Consider the following 23,655-nt stretch of genomic DNA (forward strand, 5'->3'; position numbering starts at 1 on the left):
GTGGATGATCCTCTATAGTATGGTCAAAACTCGGCTGTTTGCACACCGCCGTCGTACTCAAATTGTGTAAGTGACGGGTTCAGCTTACCCATCCATGAACACTAAGGACGACTATGCACGTGTGGTCAGATGTCGTGAAATGAGCCTCAAAGACGCCGTCTCACAATTTTGAACTCATTTTCCTAGTCAAATCTATTTGCATCTGTATTTGCTAAAACGTAATATAAAATATGATATAATTATATTTTTTATATAACAGTTGTGGGATAGCCGCGGGGTGAAAGCGTTCGCTCGTCACCCCGAAGACCCGTGTTCGATTCCCCACATGGGTACAATGTGTGAAGCCCATTTCCGTGATATTGCTGGATTAAAGCGGCGTAAAACCATACTCACTCACTTTTGGATAACATCAAGTTCTATTACGGACGGTCTTTTAAAAAATGACAACATGTGGATAAAGATTGTGAAGACCATTTGACAGACTCCGGCAGCGTTCATTACTTGATGTCTTTAACTATGAGATAAACATCTTCATTGGACGAAAATAGTTTGGTAAAAATGTACTGATTACAAAATATAAAGTACACCTCTTTACGTACGTGCCCTCCTCTTAAATTACAATTTAACCCCCGTAAATAGAAGCATACGAGTCTTGCTTTTCTCCGCTAAAGATATTTTTTCTGATTAAGTCCAAAGTCTTCTGACCGTACAGGAAGCCAACATCATCTAATGTATATTTTAAACGCTCTTTTGTGGCATAGACATCTGACTTAGCTTAAATATAGGCAAGCGTGATGCAGCAGACACGATCTCGTTAGCGTTGATTATAATGATAGCTGATTGAATACATGTAACAACGTTTATGTACCTGTGTGGACAGGAAGTCAAGAAGTCACAGAGTTCAGGGAAATAGGTTCTCAACTTTAGAAAAGCCTGGACTTCTTATCTTACACATTAAATACACTGCCAATTGCCATACGTAACATCCAGCTTGTCGTCGTGAGCGTAAATCATTTTGTAAACACATTTATATATAATTACATCCGGTGATATTTATCAATTCTGACTTATGCCCAGACATATATATGCCTTAGATTTAGGCTGTCAGACGGTTTCTAAGGTTGTTAATGATGTTTCTGAAACAATCGTAGAACATAAAGATGGATGCGCACTATCATACTGTGTTACAGCTTCACACGTGTTCTCGGAGCAGTGGGTAGTCCAGTGGTTAATTCGTTCGCTTGTCTCACCGAAAGTCCGGGTTCGAGTCTCCACAATGTGCGGAATCCTTATTGTTCGTGATTTATAAACACATGCTTCTGGGTGAGTGGGTGAGTATGGTTTTACGCCGCTTTTAGCGATGTTCCAGCAATATCACGGCAGGGGACACCAGAAATGGTCTTCACACATTGTTCCCATGTCGGGAATCGAACCCGGATCTTCGGCGTGACGAGCGAACGCTTTAACCACTAGGCTACCCGACCGACCAACACATGCTTCTGATATATACTAATCGGAATCGTATATTGGACTGCTTTAAGCAGACAAATGGATGTTTATGGAAATGTTGTTTTTTTTCGCTTTTATTGTTTTATAGCACTGAAATGAGTCAATGGTTTCGTGGTATTGTTTCAGTTCCTTTTGTTTAAATGGTTTTAATACGCAGTCTGTGAACCTACTATTGTTGATTTAAACCTAAAGCCATTTCCATACCTCTTTTATACTGCATTCCAAAGCTCCAAAGCAATCTTTGTATTACAAAGAGGATTTATTGCTTGGTCAAGCAAATGTATCACCACATCGCTGTTGCAAAGATTAAGCATAAGCCTTAATACTAACAAGCTTGGATTTTTGTTATATTCACAAACTCTATTTGAGACTTCAACTTTCCAATAGTCAACTTTCCCTTTATGGCGATCAATATTCCAGCAGCTCCAGTCCTTGGTGACTTTGGTGCCTTTGCATGCTCTTTCAAAGACCCGCCGTGATATTGCTGGAATATTGCTAAAAGCAGCGTAAAGCCATACTCACTCACTCACTCTTTCAAAGAACGTCATACGACCCTTGCTCAGAAGTTGTTTGATCAAGGTTACAACATTCAAGTCTCAGTAAACCTTTCATAAAGATTTATGTAGGGCCTTTTTGTCGCATTAATTTTTTGAAAAAAATGATATGCTTCATGTCTTTGAAACAAAGAAATTGTCTGCCTAGAAAAATAACATTGTTTTGAGATGCTTTGTTTAAAACAATTATTTAGGCTCATAGTTTAAATGAATGCACATATCATGACCATGGGGCATGAGTTCTATGGTGAACGGATAGTCTGGTTGGAACAATGAAACACTCTCCTGACTATAGAAACCTAGAACCACTGGCAATTACAGCCTTTCATATGACTGACACTTTCGGACGATAGGATCCATACATCAGAGCTGGGTTATTTAGAAGGAACTTCCTGGGAGCTACACTAAATAGGTCAAAGAATTACGCTTTCGTTAGGAAATAGACATTTGATTTTCTGCACCACTGGTGAAGGATCTAGCATTAACTCGCTCAGGTCATAGCCTGTGTCTTGTGTCTGGGTGAGTACAGTTGATTCATACACAGGGGAAGGGTAAAAAGAGACGCTTCGCATGGAAATATTGGATATTAACGTTCACTGCTGTGATTATTACAAGCCTTCCATACCGCCATGCCTATGACATCTGGAGACTGATGTAAATATAACTGTCGGGAGTGGGAGTGGTAAGAAATGATTGGACTACTGGTGAAACGTTCGGGTATTGTCGTGGCTAGTGCGAGTGGTAGCAAATGATTGGACTACTGGTGAAACGTTCGGGTATTGTCCTGGCTAGTGGGAGTGGGAGTGGTAGCAAATGATTGGACTACTGGTGACACGTTCGGGAATTGTCGTGGCTAGTGGGAGTGGTAGCAAATGATTGGACTACTGGTGAAACGTTCGGGTATTGTCCTGGCTAGTGGGAGTGGGAGTGGTAGCAAATGATTGGACTACTGGTGACACGTTCGGGAATTGTCGTGGCTAGTGGGAGTGGTAGCAAATGATTGGACTACTGGTGAAACGTTCGGGTATTGTCCTGGCTAGTGGGAGTGGGAGTGGTAGCAAATGATTGGACTACTGGTGACACGTTCGGGAATTGTCGTGGCTAGTGGGAGTGGTAGCAAATGATTGGACTACTGGTGAAACGTTCGGGTATTGTCCTGGCTAGTGGGAGTGGGAGTGGTAGCAAATAATTGGACTACTGGTGACACGTTCGGGTATTGTCGTGGCTAGTGGGAGTGGAAGGGAGTGGGAGTGGGAGTGGTAGCAAATGATTGGACTACTGGTGAATCGTTCGGGTATTGTCGTGGCTAGTGGGAGTGGTAGTGGTAGCAAATGATTGGACTACTGGTGAAAAGTTCGGGTATTGTCGAGGCTAGAACAGCAATCAGCATCAGCGGTTGGTGCGATCCGGCTCGTTTGTACTAAAACTTGGGTTATCTGTCCTTGTTGTGAACATTCACATGGCAGGCTTGAATGTTCTTGACATTTCTGGATGGGACAGTTCCTAAAACTGTGGCGGTAGTTATTTAAGAGTGACATGAGGTCAATTCTAGGCTTTTGTTTGACCTGACGTGTCTCTAGTCTACTTGTCCAGTGCGGTTGGGGTACCTATTTGGAAACGCCGATTTTCTGCCAGCTTCCAACACTATTCTGGAATCAAGAACTGAGACCATCTTCCCGAGGCAAGGGAATTAACTGACTTTTAAAGCCTGGAATGTCTGGACTCAACGTTTGCTTGATCTGGGATTGATCGTAACGCCACGAGTGGTTATTAGGAGTTATGTCCCTTCTATGTCTCTCCTATTGACCAATCAGATTGCACCTTTTATATCACAAGACGAACTCATCGATAATAAAGACCTGTGTTTAAATAAAACGGGTTTTACCTCGCGAAGTGCATCATATCAATTGAGCACCCTGATTAAAAACATGAAGGGAAAATATGTCAAAGCCTAGTTATATACATGCTCCACGTATCGTGTAGTCACGATATGGCTGAAATATTGCCGATGTGACTTAAAACTTAACTCACTCACTCACTCCACGCATCGTGAACTGTGGTCAACAACGTTGGATTGAAAGCCTATCTCAAAAATCAAAACTTAAAACATATTTAACTTTCAAATCGGTATTAACAATAGAAATGTACCTTCAGGAATTAAACAAGAAGATCTATCAAGAAACCCTAACAAGATTCCGATGCAGCTGCCATAAACTTATGATCGAAACTGGACGTCATACCAATATAGAAGAAAACAAAAGATTTTGCCCACAATGTCAAAAATTGGACTTCCAGTACATTGAAAATGAATATCATTTCCTTCTTATTTGTACTTAATATTCAACATTACGTTTACATTTTATTGATACATATTTTCACACTAATCCCACATATGAAAAATTTGTAAATCTTATGTCTTCTAAATGTAAATACAATATTACACAACTTGTCAAATATATCTACCACGCTTTTAGATTACGCGAGTCACTCACAATTCACTGATGTATTATTTATGTATTATATTATTTTCATTGCATACACTTTATTGAGATCATGTATGTTCTATGGGCCTATGGCCTGAAACTTTGAGGAAATAAACTCTATACAAAAGATGCTCTGACAATCCTGCAATCGAACGAATTCGGCACGGCAGTTGCCATGTTGTTAACTTTATGAACCAGATCTCGATATCGTCACGGGATTTTGATTGGACTATGCATAGACTCGTCAGTCCAGCCAGAATATAACACCATTGTTCCAACCTAGTTCGGAAAGGGTGAAAACTGAACTTTTAAAGTGAGTTAATTATCTCCCTTGCCTCGGGAAGATGAACGAGACAGGCCCCTTTACATTCAACAGTGACACACTACACTGACAGAGCACCTACATTAGTTTTAGAGCATGCAGATAGTGTTGCCGAGGGTTCTCATTGGTTGTCAACCTAAACCTGTGTGTTAAAATATCATGAGGATTTATTCGTTGATATGATGTAGTTATGTACTGATTTCACAATTCAGTTTTGTGGCTAATTTTAGGTTTGCCTGAGAGTACCGTGTGCATCCTTTAGAAACCATCCGTATGATACACCAGTATGATACATCAGAATGTGACATCACTACAACACACCAGTATAATACTAAAGTATGATCCATCACCACGATACATCAGTATAATACATCAGTATGATACACCAGCATGATACATCAGTATCATACAACAACATAATACATCAGTATGGTACACCAGTATGATACATCAGTATAATGCATCAGCATAATCCATCAGAATAATACATCAGTATGATCCATCACTACAACACACAAGTATAATACATCAGTATGATAAATCAGTATGAAACATCACTACAACGCACCCGTATAATACATCAGTATGATACATCAGTATGACCCATCACCACGATACATCAGTATCATACATCTGTATGATACACCAGTATGATACATCAGCAATATCAATGAAAAAGGTTACACCAGTATGCTACATCAGTGTGATACATGAGTATGATACATCAGTATGCTACACCAATTTAATACATCAGCATAATCCATCAGTATAATACATGAGAACGATACATCAGTATGATATATCAGAATGATACATCAGTGTGATACACCAGTATAATACATCAGTATGATACATCAGTATGGTACATCAGTATGATAAACCAGAATGATACATCAGTGTGATACACCAGTATAATACATCAGTATGATACATCAGCAATATCAATGAGAATGATACATCAGTATGATACATCAGTGTGATACATGAGTATGATACATCAGTATGCTACACCAATATAATACATCAGCATTATCCATCAGTATAATACATGAGAATGATACATCAGTATGGTACATCAGTATGATAAACCAGTATGATACATCAGTGTGATACATCAGTATAATACATCAGTATGGTAAATCAGTATGAAACATCAGTATGATACATCACTACAATACACCCGTATAATACATAAGTATAATACATCAGTATGATACATCTGTATGATACATCAGTAAGAAACGTCAGTATTATACATCACTACCACACACCCGTATAATCCATTAGTATAATACATCAGTATGATACATCAGTATAATACATCAATATGATACATCAGTATGGTACATCAGTATGGTACATCAGTATGATAAATCAATATAATGCATCAGTAAAATACATCAGTATGATACATCAGTTAGGTACATCAGTATGATACATGAGTGTAATACATCAGTATGATACATCAGTATGATCCATCACTACAACACACCAGTATAATACATCAGTATAATACATCAGTATGATACATCAGTATGGTACATCAGTATGATACATCAGTATAATACATCAGTATGATACATCAGTATCATACATCAGTATCGTACATCAGTATCATACATCAGTATAATACATCAGTATGATACATCAGTATGATCCATCACTACAACACACCAGTATAATACATCAGTATAATACATCAGTATGGTACATCAGTATGATCCATCAGTATAATACATCAGTATGATACATCTGATCATACATCAGTATGGTAAATCAGTATGAAACATCAGTATGATACATCACTACCACACACCCGTATAATCCATTAGTATAATACATCAGTATGATACATCAGTATAATACATCAGTATGATACATCAGCAATATCCATGAGAATGATACACCAGTATGATACATCAATGTGATACATGAGTATGATACATCAGTATGCTACGACAATATAATACATCAGCATAATCCATCAGTATAATACATGAGAATGATACATCAGTATGATACCTCAATATGGTACACCAGTATGATAAACCAGTATGATACATTAGTGTGATACATCAGTATAATACATCAGTATGGTAAATCAGTATACTTCATGAGTACTTCATACTTCAGTATTATACATCAACAACTTACATCAGTATAATACATCACTTCAAGACATAAATATAATAGTAAGAGGATATTTGTCAAGTGACATGTTTATTTTATCGAATGTTAACTTTTTCTGGTCACGAGACGAGTTCAACATGTTTTTTGACAAGAAAATCCAAATGTTCTGTTCTGTTATTATGTTTTTTCGGGCAGATTGGAAGTAGTTCCGGCGAAATGTGCTATGTCCTTCGAGTGAAATAACAGTTTATTTCACTGACTCAGTGTGTATCAAATATCACCTGTTATTCTATCTGTACAGGCGTTCCATATAACTTGTAGAATCTGAAGGTAAATATTGGGAAAGTGAAAAAGTTACAGTTTGGCCATTCTCTAAAGCCTGCACTAGTCTGGTATTGGCAGAGAAATTATCGAACAGGCACGCAATGGAGTGATGCTAGTGCGTGCCAACACACCATACTGTGTCTGTATGGAGCCTATTAAGTCATGAAGTGTCACTGGGACGAAATAATGATGCCACTGTCCTTAAAATTCCCACCAATGAATTCGGACGGACCGCCTAATGTCACCTTGAGATGTCTCATTATTTCATGTAAGAAATGTTTTTTAGCGAATGGAGGGTTAGATTTAAACATAACACAGACCATTAACATTCGACTATGGCCAACTAGTGATTGTGGTAAACATCACGTATTTATATATTCCATTGCCGACATTTCACAGGTCACCTTTACATCAGAACGTATAGACTCGAATGAGGTCAAGATGGCCTTTTGAGTTTGCTGCGTCTGCTTGTAAATTGTGTCTGCTATGTTTGTCTGAAACATCCACATACATCAACTGAGTTAAGTTAGGTAAAGATGGCCACTTGTGTCTGTTGGGTTTGTTCTGTCGTTTGTGTTTTGCTCTGAAACACCCTACATTTGACATGAGTCGAGTTAGTGTTGGTAAATTACATGCATGTCGTGTACATTGTGTCAAAACTAATGATGTCTGTCATCTGTCAGTGTAGCGTCTAATTCCCCGAAGAGGTCGTAGCTCTACGGGTCATTCGTGACCAACTCATGATATTCGGGGACAAGCCGAATAGCGACTCGTGCCCCTCGCGTGGCCATTTGTGTGACCGGGTTCCGTCTTAGCGTAAACGGGCATACCTAAAACAATTATCAACTCGTTGCGTAATGGTTCACATATATTTCCCCATATATTATATATATTTCAGATGCAATTTAAAGCAAACCGGGACATGCGGAATTATACAGTATGGTAGAACACATTTAACTGTGTCTTGGCTATATTTTTAGATGCAAGACATATGTAAAATCAAAAATTATTTCTGAGGGATTCTTTGACGAAGAACTTGAAATCATACGCGCATTCTGATTGGTTTGTCGTATTTTCGCAAATAACATTCATCGATAAGGGGACGAGTCTTCTTGCAGGTTACGGAAAGGGCCGAGTGGTAACGAATGCTCTACTAGTGTTACAGTCTGGGCGTTGCGATAGCCGCGGTGAAGCCTACCTCTCATGCTGCTGTGGTGCCATACTTCTGGTTATCCTTTGGAAGAGTATTTTGCAATTGTGTTCTCATGTGGCATTCTTTAAATCTGAATTGTTGTTGTGAAACTATGCAGTGTATTCGACTTCCTTGTATCCCGAAATGAGTATGCATGTTTGTCAGAGATTGAGAAGTATTGATGGCTGAGTCAATTGCTTTATAAGATTATGCAATCTACAACATTTGCATCTCCATGGCTATAGATTACAGATTACCGTAATAGCTCCATGGTTATAGCCTACAGACTACCGTAATATCTCCATGGCTATAGCCTACAAATTACCGTAATATCTCCATGGCTATAGCCTACAAACTACCGTAATATCTCCATGGCTACAGCCTACAGACTACCGTAATATCTCCACGGCTATAGCCTACAAACTAGGACATAGCAACAATACGCACTGGGTGACACAGGACATAACACCAATGCGCACCTGGTGACACAAGACATAACACCAATGCGCACTGGGTGACACAAGACATAACACAAATGCGCACTGGGTGACACAGGACATAACACTAATGCGCACGGGGTGACACAAGACATAACACCAATGCACACTGGGTGAAACAGGACATAGCGCCAATGCGCACTGGGTGACACAGGAAATAACACCAATGCGCACTGGGTGACACCGGGCATAACACTAATGCGCACTGGGTGACACAGGACATATCACCAATGCGCACTGGGTGACACAGGACATAACACAAATACGCACTGGGTGACACAGGGCATAACACTAATGCGCACTGGGTGACACAGGACATAACACAAATACGCACTCGGTGACACAGGACATAGCGTCAAAGCGCACTGGGTGACACAGGACATACCACAAATGCGCACTGGGTGACACAGGGCATAACACTAATGCGCACTGGGTGACACAGGACATAGCGCCAATGCGCAATGGGTGACATAGGGCATAACATTAATACGCACTGGGTGACACAGGACATAACACCAATGCGCACTGGGTGATACAGGACATAGCGTCAATGCGCACTTGGTGACACAGGACATAGCGCTAATACGCACTGGGTGACACAAGCCATAACACCAATGCGCACTAGGTGATACAGGACATAACACCAATACGCACTGGATGACACAAGACATAACACCAATGCGCACTGGGTGATACAGGACATAACACCAATGCACACTGGGTGACACAGGACATAACACCAATGCGCACTGGGTGACACAGGACATAACACCAATGCGCACTGGTCGACACAGGACATAGCGCCATTGCGTACTGGGTGACACATGACATAGCGCCAATGCACACTGGGTGACATAGAGGAGAGTAAGTGTCACCGACAGCATCCTGCCGTGCGGAGTAAAGACAAATGTCCCTGTACACTAATTTCAAAGCCATTTCTCTAACTGTAGGGCTAATCTTCTCTCGGGACATGCCCCGTATTTGAGAATTTCGTTTAATGTAATAACAAAAATTCCCAGGGCAGAAGTTGTATCGCGACACAGTCCCTGGGCGACTAGATATGCCGTTAGGCTACAGTTTGTGTGAAGAGGATGTTCACCTCCCTCTTTATTTCGGGAAATATAGGCCAACGGCCCATGTTTACATTTGATTACATGAAGTGCATAATACACATAACATATTTATATAAAATAGTTGACAAGACAGAGGATGAATGACATTATAAACCCTCAGAATTATTTTACGTAGTATCATAGCGTGATAAAAGTACAGATTTTGAATACACGTACCGCTTCTTGTGGCCATTAGAAGATAAAATTCATTCTTATTGCTTGTCGTAAAAGGCGACTAACGCGATCGGGTGGTCAAGCTCGCTGACTTGGTTGATACATGTCATCAATCCCAATTGCGTGGATCGATGTTCATGATGTCAATCACTGGATTGTCTGGTCCAGACTCGATTTTTTTACAGACCGCCGTCATATAGATGGAATATTGCTGAGTGCGGCGTTAAACAACAAACACACAAACAAACACACTTTTTGGGATAAAGGCTATAGGTTACTGTATATATTTTGTACGTAGATGTTTGAACGCAGAGCAAACTAGTATGAAGTGATATTCGTCCTAAATATATCCATTATTACATTTACATAATCGACCACTTTGCTGTAAAGTAACATATCTACCAGTTTCAATGTGCAATTGATGTGAAAAACATCGAAATTGCGCTGGGGCTACTTTTAATGTCTTGACAGATAAACGATTGCGGTACAGCTCTGTTCTAAAACAAAAATCATGATGAGATTTTAGTACCGTTTGGGAGCATGATATGCCAATCTTAATCATAGGTATATTTTAGGTGATATGAATGTAGTTTAGATGGTGAATATAGTGCTGGTACCACATGTATCCGAAACCAAAGCTAAACTCGATATATTTACATTTCTAAACCCAGTTGCGTTTGCCTTTATTAGATGCGGGTAACGTCAAAGTGTGACACTTTTTGGGATAGCGGGATTCATGCATAAAAACAAGCTTATCCAGTAACCAATACATCTTTTAAAAGCCCAAATAGATATTGGACATCGGCCGCACTCACCACGCACGTATGCTTAGGATGTCAAATACTGTATTGGTCCAGACTCGATTATTTACAGACCGGTGTCATATAGCCGTAGAATTTCTGAGTGTGGCGTTTAACAACAAACAAACAAACAAACAAACAAACAAACAAACACGCCCCATATTCAAAGTAAATACCTGGAATGAGTATTTCTGGCTAGAACAGTTCCCCAGCACCATATAGCAGTTGTAGGATGCGACCAAATCGATCGGTGGTCAGGCAACTTGGTTGATAGCTTGTCATCGTACCCCCGTTTTGTGGATCGTTGTTCACAATATCAATCACTGGATTGTCTTATCAAACTTATTTTATCATAGCTGTCCTAGAACTGGAATACTGCTGTTGGCGAAGTTAAGTAACAGACCACCAACGAATGATATAATACATTACGCAAATAGATTTTTAGTAATATTATTACTACCTCCAAACCGTTTTAAGTATTTGTTTACCATCTGTTTACATGTTTATCCGACACTGATTCCCATGCGCATCTAAACACACTCATACTCATACTGCATATCGAGTTACATCTCTCCATTTACAAAAAAACTATTTATTTTTCAAAAAAGTTGTCACGTTAGACGAGAAGACCCACCGCAGTTAATCAATACTGGAATCGTAGACAAGCGAATCTGATAACCCATTAAATATAATAAAGCCAGTTGGGTAGTGTGTACATCATCCCACGCCGACTCTATCAGCAAGTCGTAACCTCTGCCGTAGACCGTCACGTAAGTACTTCAATCATATAGATTTCACTCGTTTGCGAATGGCTGTCTGGCACCGCGTTATTGACACCTAGTGTGCCAACATCTATTGCGTTATTTATCAACCACCGTATGAAATTGACTCAAACCATCCCGTGCATAAGAACCTCAGAAATACGCCAGAGCGACGTGAGCTGCTAATTATACAGTGTCGTTACATTTTCTCTGATCAACGGAAACCATTAAGAACATTGCAACTCGACTACTTGAACGGAGGCTGCTGTGCTGCGTGTCTGTCATTAGTTGAACCGTCCTACCCGAATGCTGTTTACGTAATGAATGAGAGGCAGATTTCTTGCTATCAATCACATGCCCGATGGATCAATTACTTGATTTGCCTAACGTCGTGGAAGTCATTCCGCTTGAATTCACGTTACAGAAATAACTTGCGAAACCTCATCTCTGTGTACAGTACACTGTAGTATAGTATGACGATTCCGGGAAAATGTTTTCATCATTATAGAGAGAGACACATGTATTAAGAAATATCTATTATAATTTAAAGTCAATGTCAGTCCATCCCAAGAAAACCGAGGAAGATAAGGGCCTCTTTTTACAGATGAATGTAACTAGTTACATGCAACAAGCTTTATTTTTGCATGCTTGGGAACACGTTATTCGTGATGAGAATAGTTTTCCATTCAGTGGCCAATTGCACACGAGTCCTTTCATTGGCTGGGACACACGAACAAGCAAAAACACCCGAAAAGAAAAATCATTTAATGGGGGCCCAAGTTATTTTTTTCATTCTGAAAGTACATTATGTCACGATACATGTTAGTTTATCCATGTATGTGTATACTAATAAGACGTCATTAACCTAGTTTCTGAGAATCCATGGATGCAATACTCGTCTTGACGCGAATAAAGCAAATACGCTGCTGAAAGAAGTTATTAAAAGCCACAAAACCCTTCCTACATTCATAAATCTCTGCCAAAAGCAGTGTCGTTTGTACGAATCCAACTATATCATAAGCATGCGTTTATGAACCACTATCACTTAGTGCAACGGCAGATTAACTATAGTAATATGGATGATTTGGGTGTTCTTTAACTTCTTTTAAGTAGTAGAGGGGCGGTCGGGTAACCTAGTGGTTAAAGCGTTCGCTCGTCACGCCGAAGACCCGGGTTCGATTCCCAACATGATTACAATGTGTGAAGCCCATTTCTGGTGTCCCCCGCCGTGATATTGCTGGAATATTGCTAAAAGCGGCGTAAAACCGTACTCACTCACTCTTTTGAGTAGTAAATGTTTTAATTCGCCTGTTTTTTTGTTTATCGCCGCACCCAGCAATATTCCAGCTGTATGACGGCGGTCTGTAAATAATCGAGTCTGGACCAGACAATCCAGTGATTGATATCATGAGCATCGATTCACGTAGTTGGGATACGATGACATGCATCAACTAAATCAACGAGCCTGACCACCCGATCCCATTATTCGCCTCTTACGGCAAGCATGGGTTGCTGAAGACCTTTTTCTACTCCAGATCTTCACGAGTAGTTTTAATTTGCATTGAACTTGGAGTATCTGTGGTGTTTGTTGGCATGTACCACGTCATTGACGGTACCGTTTCTCAGCGTCAATCTCATTGATATATGTCCATTGTTGTTAAGCTATTATTCGTAACATATTCAAAGATTCAATGTCGTAATAATGATATAAATGGCAGTCAAAGTAAAAATGTGGAATCAATGGTTGCTCAGGCACTGTGTCAACATTCACTAGACTCAATTGAATGTATGTTACTTTATATGAGAAATAATTAGCCTTTCATCGCGCATCTGACCCTTTACTTCGCATTTATTCCTTAAGTAGGAAAAAACTATAACTGCAAATAGTGTTGCAATCTTGTTTGACCCAGCTGTCACAGAGTGAATTAAGCCTACTTCTAAATAGAGTGATGTATGTTTGGATCGCACGTTGGGCAATGAGGACTGCATCGATTTCATATCGATTTCACACATGCCTTTTACAAGTAACGGTTTTGAAACCAGGAAAAGATGATATAAATTCACGGGATGTAATAAAAAAGTCGTGTAACCCTATTTAAGGATTTGATAAATGGATTGGTTGGAGTCCTGTGCCACCAGTTAATATAAATACCATCATGATATCCAGGTTAGAATTGAACTTCAGCAACCCATGCTTGTCGTAAGAGGCGACTAACGGGATCGGTTGGTCAGGCTCGCTGACTTGATTGATGCATGTCATCGTATCCTAACTGCGTGGATCGCTGCTCATGATGTCAAACACTGGATTGTCCGGTCCATACTCAATTATTTACAGACCGCCGTCATATAGCTGGAATATTGCTGACTGCGGCGTTAAACAACAAGCAAACAAACAAAAGTCATTGTCCCATGTATTCAATGACCCGGGGGTCAACGTGAATCATTGTCCCGGTCAGTGTATCCTAGTTCACATTTTCCCTGGACATTGTTCCACGGACAATCATTGTCCGGAGTTAAGTTACAGTGTATCAGGATACGTTGTCCGCCAAGTTCTCATTATGCTTGGCGTACATATACCAGGACTCAATGTCCGGGCAGGACAATGTAATCCAGTTGCCACTGTCCTACGTTAATGAGACCTCTTACAGCGGGTCCCAACGGAGTCCACAATTCCAGTGCAAACGTTATCAACATCAATAGCCAACGTACGTTTACGGTGTACGCTTATGAGCCAAGTCGTTGTCATAGTTCCTGGGTGGTGCGAGGCGAGGTGGGGTGGATTCAGGCGACTAGGGGTGGGTGGATGGCCGGGTGGACTGAGGTGGAGTGGCCAGAAGGACGTGGATCAGATTGGCTGGGTGAATAAGGTTGAATGGGACAGGTGAAACAAGGTTTATGATTGGGTGTGTGAGGTAATATACCCGCATACGTGTTTTATCTGTATGGCATTGTGTAATTCCTACAGTTGTCAGAATTCATGAAGCCATAGATCTGAGTGTTGAAACTATGATTAAAATATTTGCTAAAGTAAAATAATTACGCTCAGTTCAATAGATGTCGTTTAAACAGCCACGTTACGTGCACCCGAGGCAAACTCAACCTTTTATAAGACATCATATTTATGTGTGATTAATACTTCATTCGATGAGGGGCCGTCGGGTAGCCTAGTGGTTAAAGCGTTCGCTCGTCACGCCGAAGACCCGGGTTCGATTCCTGACATGGGTACAATGTGTGAAGCCATTTCTGGTGTCCCCCGCCGTGATATCGCTGGAATATTGCTAAAAGCGGCGTAAAACCATACTCACTCACTCACTCACTCATTCCATGAATGCTTATGTATTGACACACAAGTTATCACTGCAATGCATGTTATCATTAATGTACATCAAGCATAGACAAATCCCTTGACAATCGATGGAGAGCCACAAGATTGTATCACCGTCTATACAGTTATGCTGCTAAATGGCTATTTCAAAACAAGGGCTGTGGTCTTACGCCCTCTCACTCAACAGCATACAATGAATTGATGGGCAAATGTGTTGAATCGTACAGGAATTCCTTGTGATGTGCCAACGCATCAAACTGTGAGCTTAGTCATCGTTCACGAAATCGGAAGAACGAGATAGAAGGAGGTGTCCCCCTGCCTTATAAACACACAGATGAGCTAGTAAGTGTTTCAAAGAGCGGAGTCTCATGACATATTAACAATACGACTCACATGAGGAATAAATGTGTATCATTCAATTGCCTCCAGGGAACAGTGTTGCTTCACCGTGCGTTGCAGATCACAGAATGAACTAGCTTTGATTGATTTTTTACTTGCAAGAACAAGATGATTACGCCTATCGTTGGTGCACAATCGTTTATCCTGGCTTCATGTTTTTCAACCTTATCGCTTTTAGTCTTTAAACACGTGGATCAAAGAAAAAATATCAAATTAGCAAGGACGTTATCAAGACACACATCAATGTCAGATTTGGCAAATGAAGTTCAATGATGATCAGGTACCCGTTTCCTTGCTCGGCAATGCGATATCACAATAGGTATATTAATAAGGAACATACAAAGAACAAAGGACAATATTGATTACGAAAATTGTGTAATGGCTTGATGCAGCACGATTATACCTTCTGGCACGTATCGTTGTAATGTGCTGATACAGCTGGAATAATGCTGACAAAGCATTACCAACAAATACATCACATCAATGTGTATTTGTCCTCTACAAGAAAAGAACTCACCTTTACGATCTTGTAGCAGGGGGGTGGGGACTTCTGTTGGTGACGTCCTCGTGGTCAGTGGGTCATACGGCATTCACAGTACTACGACAACTACACGACTATCAACAATACACGATACGTCCATCAAATGTCACAACAGTGTCAAACAAATGTCACCTGGGGTGCTGACAACAACGCAAACTGGAGCAAATCACACACAATATATGTCATGTTCTAACACAGGTTATATCAAATTCCCCGCAGTCTTCGCAAGGACCTCGTTCATAATGTACACGTACACCTGTGCGACACGAGATATACACCAGTAAATATAACCCCGGGGTAATGAGTTCAATAGGAATCGATGCAAATCACAGGTCAGTGCAACAGTTAACATCCAGATCGAACAGAGACCAATGCCCAATACAGGAAGGGCTTACAGTACCCAAAATGTCAAGGAGTCGTCCAAAGCTGTGTCACCAGGGTGAGTAAACTGGCTCCGAGATTGAGATGGTGGATGTCTAGATCTCCAAAGCTCGTCTCTGCCTCCTTGTTGGTCTGTGCCAGTGAGTAGCAGCGAGAGTACTATAGAAGATCAATATAAATCACCCGAGGGATCATTACCTTTCCACGACCGCGCTCTGCGACCATTTTCTCCTGTTTTCGTTCCAGACTAGGATGCCGTAACGAACTGTCTGTTTTCCTTCCAAACCGGCACGTTTCTTTGAGACTAGGACAAGCTGCGTTATGATAAGGTTTATCTAATCAACGTCAGGCTTCACGAATCTCGCTGGAACATTTCCCGCATCGTTATGAGGTTGGCTAAGGAAAGTGAAATGAATGAAATCGTTTTTGCCTGTATTGAAATTGTTCTATTCAAAAAGGGCTTAAGGAATTGGGATTCTGTCCTCATTATTCATCATTATGTCTTCAAGCTTCGAATATCAATGTGTTTTTTTCTGGTGTGACGTACACATTTACTTGCAATGAGATTTTTGCGTCGCGATAATACCATATCACGGCATCGCTTAACTGTCCATATGTTAAACCTCTTAAGTGTCATAGTCCTATATAATTGAGAGATAATATTTAAAGTTTTGATTTGCAGCAAATATTATAGCAAAATGAATCTCTGCCAACTCTCAAATTGTGGTTACCCGACTTAACTAGTGTCAATGAAGAAGTATATATTTTAATGCAACGCTTAAGGGAATATTGAATGGCTTATTTTGGTTAATGAACTGTGTTCGTGCCTGCTCTCTCCTGTAGAGGAATGATGAATATCGATTTCGTTTTCTTGTAAATATCGATCAAGACATAACTTTCTCATATTGCAGACAGCCGCGTCAGTGAATTCATAAATGGATTCGTGTTTTCAAAAATATTTGCTATATTCACGTTTTATATTATTCCATGAATTCTGATTCAGTTACAACATGCATCTGTGTGTTCGTGACAGTAGACGGTATTTCATGGAAATTTCATAGATAGTATACGCGTAACATATATAAAGCATTGTCTCAAATCATCTGCAAGTTCCATGTTTGTATGAACACGAAGCTGGTACGAGTAGACGTTAGAACACGAATCTATATCTGCGGCACTCTACTGACACAAACCATCATTGCACAGAGGAGAAACACACAGAGAGGGGACACAAGTTTAACATTTGACAAAATAAGATTTAAATTCAAACTATCATGTTTCAAATTTAAAAAGAAATATATCCATGAAAAATAACAATTAAAAAAATAGTGTTAGACAAGCGCAGAACACGTCACTTCTAAAACCTTTAAATCATTTTGAACAGAAAAGGTCTGACTAGTGTTGATGAGCAGGTTTAGGTTAAGAGCCCTGTCTTATCTGACTTACAAATTCGTTAAATCAGTTGAGCGCATGACTGGTCGGCGCCCAGTAAAGCGCTAAGATAGATCACCGTTTGCCTATCATTAACATTTGGCTGGCCTCGAAAACTGGACGCACACTGGAGAGAATGATGTTCTTCCATCGTGGCACGAAAACAATTACTTATGTTCTCAATAGCAGCATGGAGTGTTTGTCTGAGACGAAACTGTCGGTATGTTGATTTATGTGTTATTTGCTTCATATACATGTTATGAGAAGGTGAAGTGATGCATTAAGGCTATCTGTATGAGTGATGATGATATTGCTGTATATGCTGCCTCCTTGATGCCAACCATATTTATTCTGTATTACACTTGCATACGATGTAGATGAGGCACAGGAGTGGGTGATGGAATATTAACATTGGTTGTTTGAGTGAAGGATCGGAACCGACAGATGAACAACCGCTAGTACAGGACTCAACAACACAACAGATTGAAAGAAGATTGGAGGTGAGGTGAAATGGGGTTAACGTCAAAGATTATTGCACTTATAAAGCGGCGCGCGTGTGTGCGTGCATGCGTGCGTGTATGTGTGTGTGTGTGTGTGTGTGTGTGTGTGTGTGTGTGTGCCGCGGCAGATGGATGGTTCATGTCTAGATGTATATAGATGTATTGTCCGAGACGGAATCAAGGATCAACACGACTCAACCCTCACTGTGATACATCTCCACTGCACAAATCCGACTAAATTATAAGCATGTGTTTATAACTCTCACTGTCAAATGGTGATGATACCAGGTATTAACGAAAAGAAGAGCGTATCCTGCCCTACTGGTGGCATAAGTCACAAACACATGCAAAAGCAAGTAAATTGTTGAACATAATGGTAAATTTGCCAGTGCGTCAAATTTAGAAATGCAATGCACACGTCTACAATCTAATATCGTTAAATAATTTTGAAATAGCCATTATACTTCAACTACTTTACGCACCTAAACGAGAAATATAAGAGACCAATAAAACCGCCTCATCTGTATTATATTTTATGTCAGAAAAAAAGGTAAACAACTCAAGCAAGTCTGTGTGACAATTGAAGATAATTCAATAGTCAAATTTCACTTTGTGTCGAGCAGTATTTCAGCAGCTCCGGCCTTTGGTGTCTACATTTCAAAAATTTTGAGGTACAACCGAGCTTGCTCTGTCCAGTTCGATTTCAAACAGCGTCATACAACTCTTACTCAAATTGTGTGAGTGAGTGAGTTGGGTTTAATGCCCCTTTTAACAGCATTCCAGTTATATCACGGCGTGTCAGCTTAATGTGGGAGGAAAGCCCAAGTGATGTAGGTCTCAGACGATTACCACTTCGGTGAAACCCACGAGCACGGTGCTGACAAACCTAGAACCATCATCGGGGAGAAACGGGATTCGAACCCACAATCATAGGTTTCGCAACTCTGCACAGCGAATCGCGGCGCCTTAGACGACTGGGCCACCCGTGCCCCCCTCATGCTCAAAAGCTGTTTCATACTGGTTACATCACTCAAGGCCTTAATCAATGTTTCAAAACATTTTATGTCATACATGTGCCGGACCTTTCTTAATATGCACAAGTGGCCATAAAAATCCCCCATTTGACTTTTACAGTATGTTCCCTTGTTATTTCCCAGGTGAACACTTGACCTGGCTTTGCATGTGTTTCTGACGTGTACAATCGATGGGGCAGGATACACTCATCGTTTTATGAGTATCATCAGGTATCATCCCCATTTGAAACGCACGCTTGTGATATAGTCGGAAACGTTCAACGGATTCCGCTTTTAGCAGAAATAATTACTATCTTAAGAGTTTTGACTTTTAGATATGCATATATTGGTTATGTTATCTGAGGCCTTGTTGGCGGTAACAACCAGAAACTGTTCTTGTAGAGAAGCCAGAAATTGGATGACACGTGACTGGAACAGACTCGATGTGTGCCAATTCTCTTTAACGTTTTTTGTTGTTGTTGCATTCTTCCACAACATCACATACTCTGAAAGGTTCATCTTCCCTCTTGGTCCAATTTGTGGCATACATTTCGTCACAATGCACAATAACTTTAAAGTTTGGTGCCAATTGATAGCAGAGAGATCACAATATGTTGGAATAACCGACAGAGGTTGTCCACAGCGGACGAGAACTAGCCTGTCATTTTACGACCAACAGGTTGGCAGCAGAATTATGAGTCTTTGCAATCACAAGTATATACATAAGGAAGAAAACGTATGGATGTCAACTTCTTTATTGACGTCCATATATAAGGTCTTTGAAAGGCATTTAGATGTGAAATACACATAAAGAAGAGAATATATGGATGCCAATGAAGAAGTTGACATCCTTATGTGCTCTTCCTTATGTATATATATGATATACTGATGCATAGTTTGTAGATAAAAAGACAAATGGATATTACATACATGTCGCCAAATGAATGAATGCATGAATGCATGAATGAATGAATGAATGATACATACATACATGTACATACATACATACATGTAGCTACAGTGGGGTTTATAGAAGAATGAATGAATGAATGAATGAATGAACGAATGAATAAATGAATGGATAATACATAGCTTCAGTGGTGTATTGTTGCAAAGTTTGACAAACAGTTTTTTTTATCCTGTACACGTTTATTCTGTTGTCCTGATGTATTGTGACACTTGAAGACATATGCTGTGGTACGTTGAAACGTTTCAGTCTGATCACAAAAACAAACAAAAACTTAAGATAGTTTTCCCGTATCTCAATCGGCCTATTCAATGATACATTCACTGATATTCTATTTAATATTAATGTTAGCACAGTACTTAAGAACAACTGTGTATAACGTATTTACCAGTATATCACGAAAATAGGTGACACTAAAATATAACGCACGTGCTCAAGAGTTATAACAAATTAACAATTTAATACATTTAGCATTAACACAAGTCAAACCATACCAACATATCCCTAACAACAGAAAGACAATTCAATGACATATATTGTTTATATTCTCACACAATTTCTTGGCCCCTATCGTCACAAATAATTTACATTTTGTGAACCGCAGTGCCACTGTCAACTTCAGCTGACATACCTGTCGACCCCGGCTTGTCCGGCCTTGACCCTACATGATATCCGCTCCACACACGCACACACACACACACACACACACACACACACACACACACACACACACACACACACACACACACACACACACACACACACACACACACACACACAGCTGAAGTTGACAGTGGCATATATATAACAATAAACTGTCACTCACAGTGGTGGATATATGGAAGAATGGTGGCTATATAGATGAATGGATGATACATGTTGGTAGCTACAGTGATGGATATATGGATGAATTAATGAATGAATTATGGATATATAGATGAATGGATGATACATGCCTGTAGCTTCAGTGGTGTATATATGGATAAATGAATGAATGAATTAATGGTGGATATATAGATAAAAGAATGATACCTAGCTACAGTCGTGAATATATGGATGAATATATGAATGAATGATGGATAACCATTGGTGCGTCTAGAAAGTTTTGCGACACCCTGTTGAGATTTCCAAAGACTAAAGCTACTTTTACACGTGTTATTTTGTATAAGTATGAAGCGACGTGATAAAATGGTTGCTCACTGTCACTCAGAAATTTTAAAACTGTTGAGGCATGTGTTGTAATTGACAAGGAAGGTTACTTGTAATAAGAGTAGCGTATAGAGGAATGGGTGATGCATCACTACAATGATGGATGGACGAATAAATGATACACAGCTACTACAATGAGTATACGGATGAAGGGATGGGTGAGGTGAAATTTCGTTTAACGTCGCGTCAAAGATTATTGCACTTATATAGCGACGTGCATGCACGTGTATGTGTGTGGCTGCTTGTACTAGTCCGGGCTGAGATACCATGCCGCAGTTTAACATGAATAACCCACTCAGACACAGTTTAGTGACTCCGCGCCGACCAGTCCTTGTTTTAGCCCCTTAATGCCGAGCGCCAGACAGGGTAACAACAAGTACCATCTTTTAACGTCTTTTGGTATGACGCGGCTGGGGATCGAACCCGGACCTTCCGCTCTCCGGATGAAGGGATGGACACATACAGATGTACATGCAGTGATGGAGATTCGAGAATGGATGACACGTGGAAGCAGTGGGTGCAGCGATGGATGGGAAATGTGTTTTCAATGATAGATTGATGATGGGTGGTTATCGTGATGGATAATGCAGGAGTAGAAGGATTAGGTTCAATTAAGCAGAATTGAACAAACCTGAACAAATTGGCCTTGATGACCAACTGACCAGCTGATGACCAGACAGGGCCTCAGACTTGTGTCCGCACGTTATAGCTCTCATGTATTATCAACAGACACGCCAAATGTGGATTCATTCATATCGATACTCCCTCGCAATTATCTGGTCTCGATTGTGTTGTGTGCTAGGGTCATATTAACTAAGTCATTAAAGGGGAACGATGAACTCCACTGAATAGCTTCATGACTGTGTAACGTGATCGCAGAATTGAATTCCCATAGAGGATTGGATACGGGGAACCGTGTACTACCGTGTGCCATCAGATGTAAGTAGGTTGTTGTCTACTGCCACACCTGGTTACGTGCACTATACATACAGTCTACATGGGATGGAGCCAAATTGGATATCAGATTAAACAATCCCTTAGCGTTGTTCTTCTCATGCACAGCTAAATTGGGTTTCAACTGACTAGATTTTAAATGTTATTGGAGTCCGTCCAACCTGAGTTAAATCAACTATTTAAATGAGACAAGGCTGTTTATATTTGTTGTTGTTGTTGTTGTTGTTGTTTAACGCCACACTCAGGAATATTCCAGCTGTATGATGACGGTCTATAAATAATCGAGTCTGGATCAGACAATCCAGTGATTGACATCATACGCAATTTGGATACGATGACATGCATCAAACAAGTCAGCGAGCCTGACCACTCACACACGTTTTTCGCATTTTACGACAACCATGGGTTGCTGTAGACCAATTCTTCACGGGCTAGGATGTTTACACAATCATTAGGTGAATGGAGGGAGCAATACACGTATCTGTCGTTTCATGCCGTTTCTCGTAGTACCATGCATGTCGTAAACGAGTGAGTGAGAGTGAGTACGTCCGTCGATGCGCAGAATTTCGTCCCTTGTTGAGGCTTAGATTCGTTGGTTGTCGGTTCCACTTCCTGATTCTTCGTGTCTTCAAATCCGGCGCTTGTCGATCAATGTGGGAGACATCAGTTCGGGCAATGAGGTTTGAGATAACTAAATAATCAGCTGTGAATTAACATTAATACCGTAGATAGGTTACTCTATGTCATCTCAGTGGAATTGCATCGCAGCTAAGCGTCAGGGATGGGGGTGGTGGGGTGGGGTCGCAGCGTTGCATCTCAAATAGACTAGATGATAACTAATGTGGAATGTGTGACATTTAAGATGGACGATGACGTCCACGGTTTCGGAACTCTCCCACCTCCTCACCTCCCCCTCTCCCATTGCGTCCACTCCTGTTATTTCATGTACAATTATTGCCAGTCTACAAAAAGGAACTCCAGCTATGGATCATTAGTTTCGACTATACTGTATGTAAACACGATGTGTCAAAGTAGAGGTGTCTAAGTAACTTGACTCATTGTGTGTTATCGTACCTT

At 40.4% G+C, this 23,655-nt stretch overlaps 1 protein-coding gene across 1 annotated transcript in view; it reads right to left on the reverse strand.

The window, feature by feature from the left end:
- LOC124112450 (neuropeptide Y receptor type 2-like) overlaps window positions 1–16,761 on the reverse strand; it is a 202,027-nt gene extending 185,266 nt beyond the window's left edge. Inside the window, exon 1 of the mRNA XM_046472559.2 lies at window positions 16,100–16,761. The gene's annotated coding sequence lies outside the window, so the exon portion shown is untranslated. The remainder of the gene's footprint in view (window positions 1–16,099) is intronic.
- Between the last annotated feature and the right edge of the window lie 6,894 nt (window positions 16,762–23,655).

This window comes from Haliotis rufescens, unplaced genomic scaffold (assembly GCF_023055435.1).
Source record: "Haliotis rufescens isolate VD_foot unplaced genomic scaffold, xgHalRufe1.0.p SCAF_12, whole genome shotgun sequence".
In the NCBI taxonomy this organism is placed as follows: Eukaryota; Metazoa; Mollusca; class Gastropoda; order Lepetellida; family Haliotidae; genus Haliotis; species Haliotis rufescens.